General features: G+C 31.2%; 1 long non-coding RNA gene across 1 annotated transcript; it reads left to right on the top strand.

Moving 5' to 3' along the window:
• Window positions 1-5,883: 5,883 nt before the first annotated feature.
• Window positions 5,884-6,472, top strand: LOC149558367 (uncharacterized). The gene is made up of 2 exons (XR_016352462.1): window positions 5,884-5,988; window positions 6,117-6,472. It is a non-coding gene; the product is annotated as an uncharacterized LOC149558367 (long non-coding RNA).
• The last annotated feature ends 8,016 nt before the right edge of the window (window positions 6,473-14,488 follow it).

Raw genomic sequence — 14,488 nt, forward strand, 5'->3', positions numbered from 1 at the left:
CAAGATTCAAAATGCAACGTGGGTCCCGCCTAGAGATAACAGCCAATCAGAAAGTGACACGTGGCATTGGTCAAACCTAGAGTTGACTCGAATTTGGAAGGGCTAGGAAAAATAAAATGATTTTAAAATTTTCATTTTAAAATTATTTTGCCAAGAAATTGACATGCAGGCACCTAGTTTTCAAACGAAGATTTCAGGTGTTTCTCAGAGGCTAGATATGCCTTATCATATACCGTTGGAATCGTGAGAATCCAAATTTTCCATTTTTGAAGTCAATTTTTGCACAGGTGCTTCCTGGTTTGAGCTATAGCCAGAAACGTGAATTTTGGGGCTTCCTCAATGGAATGGGTAAAAAATTGAAAATCCAGTTAGGGGATCAGTAAAACTTGGTAAGAATGCGGCTGGAGTTCACGTTTCCCACATTCACTCAATTCAACCAAATTTTTGCCAAGCTTTTCAATGTGTAAATCAGATATTGTGGTGACTCAGCAATGTTTCATCATTTCAACAGAGATATTGTGCAAATCAGTTGCAAAAAATGATGAAACAAAATCAGATCAAGATGGGATGGAAGAAAGAAGTTTTTCAGTTGCCAGAAGATTGATTTTCAAGTGGACACTTGCCATTTTCAAATTCAGATCCGGGAGTTCATCTGGGTTATATCATTCTTTCTTTCTGTCATTGTAAGGGTTCCAGTTTCTGGGAAGAAAAAAGTTCATTGCTGTGATACCATTTGGGATCCCAGTTTTTGCACTATGAGACCATTGGTTCCAGTATTTTGACATTGTTTCCATGACTGTGACACCATTTTCTTCAGCAGAACTCTCATGTGAACAGCATTGTAGAGATAATATAGATAGTTATGAGATATTAGGTTGTTTCATGTTTTAATCTTATGCATCTGAATGTATAGTTTCAAGGAAATGAATACATATGAGCAATAATTTCACTAGTTTTGTTCTGGTTCTTGTCTCCTGTCTCAGCAATCTGTAAGTCTTATGTGGTTTTGGAACAAAGATTTGAGACCCATTTGCATCCCTTTCAGGTTGTATGTTTGATGTATTTTGCTGTTGGACCAAAGGGCCAAGTAAATGCTCAATATGTTTAAACAAGGTTATTGGTTGTTTGAGAAGGATATTTTGTGAGAATGAGACCTAAATGAACACTGATGTTTGAATCACAAGGTGGTTGGATAGATCTGATGTCTGGGTATATAAGATACACCCTGATGTCACAGATGTATGTTTTAAATTCATGGAATTGCCCAATGGATTAGGCACTGATCATTTATAGGATCACTGGTTATACTGTTGCATTTTTTAGGTTTTGTTGAATCAACATCTTTAATCAAATGAATTTTCCTTTCATGTTGAAGAGCTATAAATAGAATGCCCTCACTCAGCTTATGAATTTCATTGTTTTGCATTTAGCTATTGCAGATATACGTTATTTCATAAGTTATTAGGAGAAATAAGGGTTTCTATCTGCTTTGTATTAGATTCAGTGTATGCTTTGACAACTGGTACCATATAAGGAATCTAGAGGTTCACCCGCCTAGGTTTTGCAGAGCCTGAAGTGCAGAAGGAGTATAGCCTTATAGTTGGCTTGGTGTCTGAATGGATGTGTTGATAATGGGAGTTAGCTGCCCCTAGATGCATCTTGTTCTCATTAGGGTAATTGGAAATGGGTAACGTTTTCAAACACCAACAGGCTCATCTATCCCCTTAACATCCAAGTTATCTCTATTTTTTATTAAGGGTTCTTCCACTAGCAAATGTTCCTTGCTCATTAATTCTTGATACCCTCTTCTGATCATAGGAAAGAGAGTAGTTATGTCTGATGTAGCTTGCTGAATTTTGTATGAGCGACTCCTTTCATCATTTAACCTGATGACTTCTATAATTCAGCCTTCATATCTCTAGAATTTTAAACTATACATCAATCTATTGGTGATAATTTTAAGAGTTTGAGATTTATGTTTTTTGTCTTATAGTTGATTAGTAATTTAATGTTATTGCAACACTCAAGCGAAGCATCTAATCCTATCAAATCTCCCAGAGATTGCCCTATCCTTTTGATCATGTCTATTTGTTTTAGTTCTAGAGGAATAGGGTTTAAAGAAAACCAAGATGGGATAAAAAAACTCTAAGCTATCTTCCTTGCAAATAGGTACCCACTCAAAGAATTTGATTGCATGACCTTTAAATAATAGACAGAGTTGGAAAGAAAATCTTGCTTTACATCCTCATCACTACAATGAATAAACATTAGTTTACTGGTATAGTGAGTTGATATACCTACCTAGTAGGCACAAAAATCCTCCAACCAGCATATTAAATTGTGCAATTCCATTTTAGGGCTGTTCTAGAAGGTGAATACATCCACCTCTTGGCATTCCTGCTAGCAATCTTCACTGAATTGGTCGTTAATGATCAGATCGTCCTCACAATTGTCTAATGGGGAAAACTTATCAAACACGAGAGGAGACAAAGATGGCTGAAGGGGATGACAATTCCTCCGATGAGAAGGTACATATAGATTTGGTGAATTAGGTATAAGAGTAGACAAGGTCATAGTGGGTTTTAATGTGAAATTAGTCTGCTAGATGAAGAAAGGGTTAAGATTGAGGCCATCATATTTTGTTTGATTAAAAAAGTAGATCTACCTATCTAGGTTGAAAGTGGAGTGAATCTGGTGGGAAAACTAAGAAATCCCTTCATACTAAATGTTGCTAACCTCTGACTCTTGCTCGCTGGCTAATGAAGAAAATGAATTTGACAATTTGACAATAGAGGAGTAAAGTGTTTGACCATTATCAACCCGAGGATCTGCAGCCCGATTACTGCATCCATCATTTGTGATCTTGTCTAGATGTGAATCTGGGCCAAATTTTAAAAACCCTAGTTTATTGGACCTTCCATATGCTCAAAAATGTCTAGATTCTATTTTTGCAGGTAAATATCTCGCTGATTTCACAAGTTTTCTTTTCGCTTTTTTGTTCGCAATTTTTGTTGCAAATGCGTATGCTCATTGTTGGATCTTAATTATTGTGGCTGGTGGAAATTTATTGATGACATTTATTTATTTGTTAGTTATTATATTTTTGGCACTTGATATTTGATTTGGAAGTGGTTGTCTTTCAATATTGTATTTCTTTGTTTTCAATATTTGATTTATACTTGGTATCTTTTTTTTGACTTTGGTATGTGGTGTTGGAGTTGGTTGAGTGTTTCTTCAACTTTGGTTATCTTTTTTTACCAATAATTTGTGTAACCTTAAGGTAGATTTAGCTATTGGGATTCCTTACCTAGGATTGATTATGTGTGTGTGTGTGTGTGTGTGTGTGTGTGTGTGTGTGGATCATACATTATCTCCCCTGCATGGTGAGAGTGGGATCCTAATTAGGTGACCACGCGGTCGGGAGGTAGTGACTTCTTACCATTTGGGTTCCCCATGGATTGTCACCGATGTTGGATGTTTGTTAATGTGATTGTAATTTTATCATTCTTGTTCTCATCTTGGGGACTTCTATTTAGTTTATGTATATATATATCATGTATCTTGTATTTTCAAAACATAAGAGATGTAGTATTGTATTTTGATGGATTTGTGTTTGTTATTGCATACTCGGTGACATGCATAGTGGATGTTGTTGTCTAGATGTTCTTTATCATATATGTTTTATTTATGTATTTATTATTTGTTTATGATTGTGGACATTGTTCTTAAGATTAAAACTAATTAATAAATTTTTCTTAAAGGTGACTCAATGTGAAGGAACCCTTAAGGAAAGGAAATTGTATTCATAATTACTTATGTGTACTTGGTGTCTATGCATATATTGCTTCCACATTGTTATCTTATGTTGTAAAAACTTTATTAAAAAAATATTGAGTAAAATATTGTAACATAGTAGGTTAATTTCTCTTGGGTTCTCGAGTGGGGCATTACATCTAGTATCAGAGCCCAAGTTTCTACACTAGGAACTATAAGAATATTGTGAGCCACTAGATTATAAGTAGTAAAACTTGCAACAAAATTAAATAATAAGATTTATCAATAGAAAATATAGACAATAAAATTTAGATTTGTAATACTCAACTTTTTAGACTCTTGTCTTTGGTTGTACATTTTATCTTTATTATATGTTAGCTTACTTGGAGTTTTCTTATTAAGATAGTATGATACATTATTGTTTATGCACATGTTTATGTGATGTTGATTTCTAGTCAATGCTTAGACTCATATGTATAATTGATTTAATCTTACTAAGCATTGTAATATGCACTACATGATTATTAGTAAACTAAGGATCATAATTGCATGGAATGACAAGAAATATAATTATAATTATTGTCTACTAGGATTATGCCTTTAGCAAGATGAAATTCCTAGCTATCTTGTTCAAACATGGAAACTCTCTTGGGTGGTGGGTTTTCCTAAAATAAGAGATGAATCTCTGGATCTAGTCGGTTCCTAAATAGTGATCACCTAAAAAACTTAATTGTATATGAGAAAAGGGATAAGAAGATGAATGATAAAACAAAAACTAAACCTAAATGAGGTGATATACTAGTATTTTGTATGAAACTTCAATTAACTCAAAACAAATTACTTACAACATGAATGATTCACAATACCCAAACAAGCATACAATTACAAAAATTATTTCTATGCAAGGACCTAGGATCTTGTTCGTTGAAAGGAGACTTGGTATTTACTAATTTTATGCAAAAAGAACAAGGACACAAACAAAGACTTGTAATTATAAGTATCAAGATTCAATCATACAATAAGGATTATAGCTTTAATGAAGGATAAACACAACCTAAAAGTAAAGCATCCACAATATTGCACAAGAATCAATGAGAAGGAACTATTGGATCTATATAATCAATGTTGAGAAATCTCTACTACAAAGTGCTCCCTCAATCCACTCCAAAATTTGTAATGTGCAAGAAATTTGAGCAAGAAAGAAGAAACCTCTAAATGAGGTGAGAATACAATAAAACAAGCTCAAAACCCTTACTCAAATATAAGAAAATGCATGAAAAATAATTCTCAAAATTGCTTTGATCTATGAAGGAACCCATCAAATCTACCCTCAAGTATTTGTCCAACTGATAGCCAATTGAAATCTACCTCTATCTTCTCAAAAAACATGTAAAAACCCCTAGCTTGGATCTCATAATCAACCCAAAAATATGGCATGTCAAACTGCTAAAAAATATGTAAGAATCTACTCAATAAGGATCCCCAAGTGATTTTCATGCATAATTGGCCCTAATTGCATATTATATCACCAAAAATAGCACTCAAATTCTCAATAAGCATACATGAGAAAATCAAACTACCCCTTGAGTTATTTGTACTCTCAGTCTAAAACTGTCAGCCTCCAACCACTAAAAATAGAACTCCAAGTGCAAATTACAACACCATAAGTTATCTACTCTTTAATAATTATTTTCATTAAAAATAATAATAATTAATTAATATCAAATGCATCATAATTTTAGCACTTTGATGAAATTAATTTTACAATTATATTATGCAAAGAATTATTCAATTTAATAGTTTATTTATCAATATTTTATTATTATCATCTATTAATTAATAAGATATTATTTAATGTATATTAAAAAATATATATTAATAAATAAAATATTAAACTTATAGACATATTAAATTGTATATATAATTCCTAAACCTTGCAAGAACATATTACATATCTAAGATAATGGAAGTCTTAAAATTATGGAAAACTTAAGAATTGCACTCCTTATGTGAGTGGACCCGATAATTTTTATCAATTGGTTTTAATAAAAATAGGGCTCCAGTGTAAATGGGAAAAAAACCTATCTTTCTTTATTTCATTTTCATTTTGATTAATTTGGAATCTTTTGCACTTGGTGGCCAATTAGGGTTTTGAGCACAAAAATTGGGGATCTTTGCCACTTCAACTGATACTCTTTCATCATGCTTCTGAAGGTAAGCTTGATCAATAAACGTAATGGGCTTTTGATTTTATAATCTTTTTTTTTTTAATGTTAGCGACATATTTTTGTGGCTCTATGTGTTTTTGATATATTTTTGAAAAATTGGAAATCTCTATGCAGGTTGTTCTATTTCAATCTAATTGTACATATTTTTCAATATCTATCTCTCAATGTTCATTGGGCATAATTGAAAATACATAAACAACATGTTTTCAAGTTTTATAGCTACAACTGGCTATCAATAATCTAAGACCTCCTTCATTTATTTTACCACTGATTTAAGTTAGCCCAAGAAATATTTACCTCTATTATATTCATTCTTTTCTCTACATAGACTTCATGGACTTCCTGTTGTGCACGCAAAGTGTGGTATCTCTGTTGAGTATGGATTTTATGAACGTCCACTATTGTTGAACATATGTTGTAACTTTGTTACTAATGTGAATACCATTGTGCACTTCATGCTTTTAATACCATGATTTTCAACTTTGTTGTTTCATTCTGAAGCTTTGGTTGTTAATTGTGAACTTGTGAACTCGTTTCATAAGCCAAACATTGTCAATCTTGGGATGCCATAGCTATGCTTTCTTGGAAAATGAATCAGCTATAATGATTTGCATAAAAAATACCTTTTTTAACGTTATCTTTTAACATGGTACATATTTTCATTGATAGAAATTTATATATCAAAATCTAGACACAACATTATGTTCATCATTCCTCTTATTATCTTGTTTGGCTGCTTTGTTCATTTTTGTCATTATTAGCTTATATCTGGACAATACAACCTCTATCACAGAGCCTAAAAAATGGAACAACAACCTCTATATGACATATGATTTCATCATTCTTTGTGATCATATGAAAATTTGTATACTATTTAGACATCATATATCGTTTGTATGTTCTAAGATGGGTATATTACTTGATATTCTTGTAAAACTATATGTATGCCTTCATTACCATTATTTCCTAGAGATAATGTTCATTTGATTGATTCTTCTTGACAAGGTACCTCTACAAGTAAATTTTGTATTCATGTTTCTTCATGCTAGTTGTGCATTTTATATGGTCTACATATGACTTTATTATTTATTTGCAAATTTGATCTCTCCCTCTAGATATATGATATTTTTAATATCATGAGCTGAAAACTTGTCTTAAATTGGAGCAATGCAAAACATTTAACAAATCAAAAGAAGCTTTAATTATATCTTTAGTTTCATATAACTCCATTAAAGCCCTCTAACTTTGATGACACCATCCATTGTTGTTGGTTGTCATGTCTTATTGATAATGTGGTCTTTTGTGCATTATATACTTAGCAAAAGTTTTTTGTTATTTTTCTTGTTTCAAAGGAACTGTGTAAGTTCTATAGTTATGCTATAATGAATAACTACAACCTCATTTATTATGTTGAGTTATGAATCTTAGATTGTTTGCAAGATTTTTTGTGATCTTTATCTTGACTTTGGTATATATTAACTAGTTGTAACTATTCTTCTTACTATGATAGAATTTGTTGATTATGTAGAGAATAATTTTATTAATACAACCAACCCTCTTTTAACTAGAATTATTAATATTTAGAGAACACTAACTCTAGTAACTTTCAATTATCAAACAGAGATTGTCCTTTCCTTTGATCTGATCCCTATTTTGCATAAAGTTTTGTAATGCCCACCCGTAGCTTTCTTTTATGTTCTGATTGCCAAAATCTTTTAGGCCAATTTTATGCATTGATTAGTTTTAGAGATTTTGGATATACAGTTGTATGATATCATTTCATGACTTGGATTAGAGATATATCAATGATGATTACTTGGTTGACTATATTTCATGTGTTATTTAATGATTGTGGTTACTAATGCATTAATGATTCTTTAATGATTTGTAGTTAATGAATGAGATTTCTTTCATAACGATGTGAGATGATGTTGTTAATGATGACTATTTCATATTCATAATGATACATTATTATACCTAAGCATTTGATGTTTGACTTGTGATTATTATGATACTTACCCCATACTTGCATGTGTATGATGTGCATGTTTATTTTATCTTTTTATTTGATGTATTTGATGTGGTTAAGAGAGGGAGTCGTAGTCACCTACTAGTCAGGATTTACATGATGTACCACTCCCTTCCATTGTTTGTTTAGTTTAGATATATTTATATACATGTACATGCTCATCTTTTATGTAGAATATAGGTACTAGGCATCGACTTCCCTAAATTGCCAGGATGAGCATGCTCTATCACAATAACTCAATAGTAAGAATGGGGAGATAATGTTCAGGTCCAATCCCAACCACAACCTAATTACTTGTATTGAGAAGGAGGACATGTATTTGACTTTCCACCCTTCTTAAACTCGTGAATTTATCTTTGTCTATGTTGTTTGATTTTGAACTTTGGTATGTTTTGGTAATGTTACTTCTAAATGGATTTTGCTATGTGATTTATTTGGTAAATGATTAATTATAATATTTTGGTTAATCATATAATATTGAGAATTATTAAATATTATTTGATTAAAAAGAAAATATCAAAGCACGAGAATATTTAATTAATTAAAAAACTAATTAAATATGTGTTAAAATTTAGAAGTCTAAATTTAGAAAATTGGTTAAAAAGAAATTAGAATATGATGATATTTAATTAATAATTAATTAATTAAATATGTACTTCAGCTTAAAAGATTTAATTTAAAAGTCTAATTTAAGAAGTTGGGTAAAAAAAGAATTAGACTTTCCTATTAGACTAAGAATGAGACATTAGACCCTTCATTCCATCAAAGAACATAATATTTCATTATAATTAAGAATGAGACAAAAGTCTAATCCATGAGACCATTCCTGAAACTTAATATTTCATTATAACTTATGTTTATAATTAGAATGAGGGTCTCATTATTACTAAGAGATGCAGATTATGAGACTATAAGGAAAAGAATTCATTGAAACCAAGTATTTCAGCTTAAAAGATTGTCTCAGATTTTAGTTGTGATTTTGAGGTAGGGTTTGAAAACTCATTGTAAAATTTTACTGAAAGATCTGTCTACTTCGTGTCTTCCTAGGTGTTTGCATATTGCTTATTAATTTACTGTATTGATTGTTGAATAAAGAATTATTGTGAGGCCTCGCCCCAACCCTCCGTAGCCCTAGTTGTTATTTTATCATTTTGATACTCACGACTTGAGATGGTCGAGACACTATCAGATACTTGAACATATCATATTTTTTCATGTTGTGTGATGTTGTTTTCAGATATTGATGTCCGTCATTTAATGCTTTATGTATATGTATGTGATGAATTAAGTAAAATGTAGGATTAACACATTGATTTTGGAATCTTTATGATTAAAGATATAAGTAGGATGCAAGAAACCCTGATTTATGTATGTTTCAATTTATGTAAATTTCTGATACGTATGTATGTACATGTGATTTTTCAGGACTACTGATGTGTGCAATGAGTGTGCAGATATTTTAGTCAAGGAAATCGACGGAGGAACAGAATTGATCTCCATGTGCTAATTTTGGAAACCTTATTGTTCATAATTGAAGTATTGTATTGTGAGATGTATGTATGTATCTCTTTGTATTCAGTAAATGTTAATGTTTGTAACTATGTTCTTTCAGTGTCGCTTGACACTCGTGAATTGTTTGTGCTCTTCAGCGTGTTGATTAAGGTTAGTTGTGTACCCTTTGGACCAAGTTGGTCTAAGTTAGTGTCAGATTACTATTAGGTTCTTAATTGAGGTTAGTCATCCCTAATCCGGATTAGTGCTTATTTGCATGTTAGAGTAGTTAGAAGGTGCTATTTTATTCCTAGATTTTATTTGGCTCTAACCATTTTTCCTAAGACTTAAAATATGAAATTATTCTACCCAAAGGGTATGGGTATCGGTTAGGGGTCTTTTCCAACCACTAAGCCCCTTTTATTGACTTTTGAGGTCACTTGTGCAAAAATTGACCATGGATATCTTGTGTTACCTCACCTCATCTCCACTTAGGGTTTAACCATAGTGTAGGTTGAGTTAGGAGTTTCTAGAATTGTAAGTGGGTGGGAGTAGTTATTGATCCCTTTGGTGGTTGAGTTTGAGGCTTATTTAGAGGCCCTTCTTGGTCTAGTTGGGGTGGTTACCCAATCTCTAGTTTTAGAGAAGGTTTGGAAGATAGTTTGGGGATTGAAGGAAGGAAAGGGATAAGCTCTTTTCAAATTTCCATTTACCATCACTCTTGGTGAAGGTAGGAGTTTTGGCTCTTGTATTTTGTTCTCCATGTTGATCATGCTTGATTCTTGCATATAGTGTTGAGTTGTTATTTGTTTTCTTTCTTATGTGTTGGGTTTGATTTGGAGGGGTTTTGTGTTTGTTCTTGATGCTTCTTTTATTTATCTTGATGAATGGTTTTGAAGGGATTTCATGGGGATTGTTTTGGCATTACTCACCTTTGGATAGGGAAGAAGTGGTCATGTACGAGGGTAAGGCTTTAGTTGGACCTCAATGGTGTAGAGTCTCCTTTCATGGTGAGAGGAGGGAAAAAGGGTAGGGTGTATGGGCCCCTACCGGTCATCACATACCTTGTTGATATTGTGAAATTTTGAGTATGGAAAGGAAAGAAAATCTTTGTTGGATTGGCCCCAAAATGGCATTTGTGGAACAAAGAAAGTTCCTGAGATATTAGCCCCGAAAGGGCTATGTTAAGGTATGGTGATTGACATCTCCCATTGGAAAAATCCACCACCCCCCTAGTCAGGTCCTATGTTTGGATCTATTGTGCAAAATTGGATATGGGTGTATGCTTGAATTGCTTGATGTTGTGATGTTACCCCGGGTCAGCTCTGGTTTCTCCTTGTATTTCTTGAAGTTTGAAGGCATTGGAAGAAAGCATTTGTGAAGGATTTGAAAGTGTTTTCATTTGAAATGTAATCCTATGTAATTGTATTTTGAGTGTGGATGTATTGGCAATGACATTGGGTTTTCTTATTGGTTCTTTCCCGATGGAGCCTTGAACCAGGATGCATAATAGAAAAAAAGGAAAAAAAAAAAAGACTATGAAAACTTCCTTGTATTGCTCCCATGTGATGTTGTTGTCTTATTATTGTTTAAATTTTGGAATGAGCTGAAGAGGGAAATTTGTATAATGTTACCTTGGAAGAAAAGATTGAATATTATCCCTTGATATTTGTATCTCCTCAATCATATGAGAATGGAAGAGTTGCTTGGTGTTTAGTGCTGAAACATTTTAGTTGTAAGATATGAAAAGTGTTATCATACTACGAAAATTCCACCAACTTGTGAGTATAGTAAGAATTATTGTAGAAGCATGTATTGTGTTGGAAATTAAGTCATCTTGATTCTTAAAGATATTGAGTCTGTTTATTCCTATGCAGATTATAAGTTAGAATTCAATTACTATGGATGAATATCCATGTTAAGAGAATTGGTTTTATGGAATATTATCATCAATTCAAATCTCTAGAACAATAAAAGTATATGCATCAATGAAATGGATTCTTGCATGTAAAGGGTTACTAAATTTCATTATTTGCAAGATATGAATAATCTTTTGTCCTTATAAGAATCATGTCATGCTTCCTATATGTGCTTTTGTATGGATATATTGCCCAAATGAAACAATAAATTTATTGGTATAGGCTATCTCAACATATTTAGTAATCTCTAAAGTATCATGGTAATAATTTATTATGAGAATCCTAGCCTATAGAAGAAGAGAACTGAATAGATGATATTGGGGGTATAAGGTGTAAATATTATGGTTGTAGGTGCACATTTTGTTCTCTGGAAATTATATGAGATCAAGAATTTAATATTCTTTCTATTACAGAAAAATATAATAATAAAAGAATATGCACAAGTATCTCTAGCTAAATAAATAATACTAATAATAAGATACTAGCATAGAATGGCATAGTACAATAAAATATCTCATTAATTTACCACTAGGTACGTATCACCATCTTTCAATTGGGTAGTCACGAAATTGACCACTAAGGCAAGTCTCATTTGGAAGTCGATAAGACATTAAATAATAAATGACAATAGAATAAGCTTAGCCTATTGACTTCCCTCAACTTGCATCCAATCATCATAATTTTGGCAACCTTAAATCATAGGCAAATCCACAGGCGTTACCTTCCATGGGATTTTGCTAGTATTTGATAGGTCTTTGGATCTGACATGTGTCAGATTTTTCTTCCCCATTCCTTAACTAGCGCTTGGGATCTTCTTGCAAAGAAATTGCATTTAATTCATCCTCTCTTACCTTGCAGCACGCCTACCAAGTACTGGTCTGCAAAACATTATGGCAAGAGGAAGTCGACTCCTTCTGGGAATGGGAGCAATTAAGGACATGAGCATTAAGTACCTTGCAATAAGTACCATGTTTGACTTATGAAGGATACGTGGGTTTGCAAGTTTAAACTAAAAGTTAAAAAGACCTCCTTAACCATGTAAGGAGCTAGGAATCGCATGCATACGGATTAGTCTTGAATCACGTAATGTTAAAAAGGATGAAAAGAAAGTTTAAAGTAAGACATATGGAAAAATCGATGGATCAATGACAATAACATGTCATGAAGTAAGCCATGCAAATTAATTTAGCCCTAGGTAGGTAGTCTCCTAGGAAGTAGTAATAGTTAAATTGCTATTATCATGATAAGAATTTAATAGAATTATAGGAATTGTATAGTTAGAGTGTAGATTATTTTGTCTTTAATTAATATGGATTAGATTGTATTTTTAGGAGGTGTTAGACATTATTTTAAATGTTACTTTGTTAGTAGTGGTTAAGTTTACTTTTTTATTATTAAATGTTATTTGTTATATTTTTGTTTAGTATGCTATTGATATATATTAGTTAGATTTTATTATGTTTAATTTTAATTCAATTGGCTTTTAATTCTATAATTAGCATTAGTAGTTAATATTTGCTTTAGGCATTAAAAGTGGTATAACATTATAAGTTATGTTCATGCTAGCATGGAATGACAATTTTGGTTTTTAGGATGTTAAAATGGTTCTAATTCAAGAGGATAAATTTCAAATCTGAATATTCTAATATAAAGGAGATTTAATGTTTTTTTTATAAAACAATTGATGATATCAAAATTAGTTAGATTTATTGTAATATTGTCATGTAAATATTGGGCTTTAAACTATAATAGGTTTGAATGAGGATTAGGTTTACTTGTAGATTTATTGTAGTGACTCAAGTCTTTTTTTCTTTTATTGTAAATGAATAATTAATGAATTTAGATTGTAATGTCGTTTATGATAATAAGTTAATAGGAGGCTCTAGCCTTTTAGTTCATCTGCAGGGTTAGTGGTTTAACTCTCATGATTAAATTATATCATTAAAACAATTGATGGATTATGACTTCATTAAATGGATTAATTAGTTAACTTAAACTAATTCCTTGAACCTTTGGGTTAATTATTTTCGAGCTACTCAAACAACAAGTCTCATCAGGGTTTATTCATCGTAATCCTTGTAGAGCATGTTATTCTAATTATTTTTACACAAAAAAAAAATTGTGTGTTTTTGCCCTCATAGTTTGGGCATGACAATTATGTTGTAGATTTTGGAAAGGAAAACTTATTAATCAAGAAAACTTGATTGAGGGGAAATTATGGAAAAACTGTAGAAAATTATTATGATTGTATTCTTTTAAAACCCTTTTAGATAATATAGGAAATATTTGATTATGAAAATTTGGAAGAAAATAATAAATTGAATAGTTAGGGTTTCAACTTTAAATTTGTCATTAGAACCATGATATTATCATGAATTTTCTAAATATAGATAAATATTATTCTTATATCTAAAATAATTTAATTGCAAAATTTATTGAAAAAAAGAAAAAGATTAATTGAGAGGAAAGCATGTTATAACTAAGCTTATGCATTCATGTGAAAACAATTATGCTAAAAATAGAAGCTTAGTATGGTTACATGCATGTGAAAATAATTATACTAAAAACAAAAGGCTAAATATAGTAGGGTTACATGCATGCAAAAATAATTATACTAAAAATAGAAAGCTAAGCATAGTAGGGTTACGTGTATGTGAAAATAAATATGCTAAAAATAAAAAACTAAGTATAGTATAGTTGCATGATTTGAGAGATCAAAGACATGCGAAAATACTAGTTGCATGTGTATTTTTATTTTATATAGTTTAAATTTTAGATTTATTTATTTAAAATGATGATAATAATAATTTATTAATTTCTAAAATGAAATAAATATTATCCATTTAGTTATAAAGTGAATTTTAGTATTAATGATTATTTAAGTTTAATTAAACTCTTAGTTGCATATAAATGATTTTATATTATTATTGCAAGAGGGAAGTTAATAAACATTTATTTATAATTTTATTATATTTAAGAGAATTTGCAGTAGAGTTCACTTTGTAATCATTTAGTTAATAACTATTTGACTTTATGAGAGAAATTAT

Source organism: Cupressus sempervirens, chromosome 5 (assembly GCF_028749045.1).
Source record: "Cupressus sempervirens isolate cs-2001-9-10 chromosome 5, ASM2874904v1, whole genome shotgun sequence".
In the NCBI taxonomy this organism is placed as follows: domain Eukaryota; kingdom Viridiplantae; phylum Streptophyta; class Pinopsida; order Cupressales; family Cupressaceae; genus Cupressus; species Cupressus sempervirens.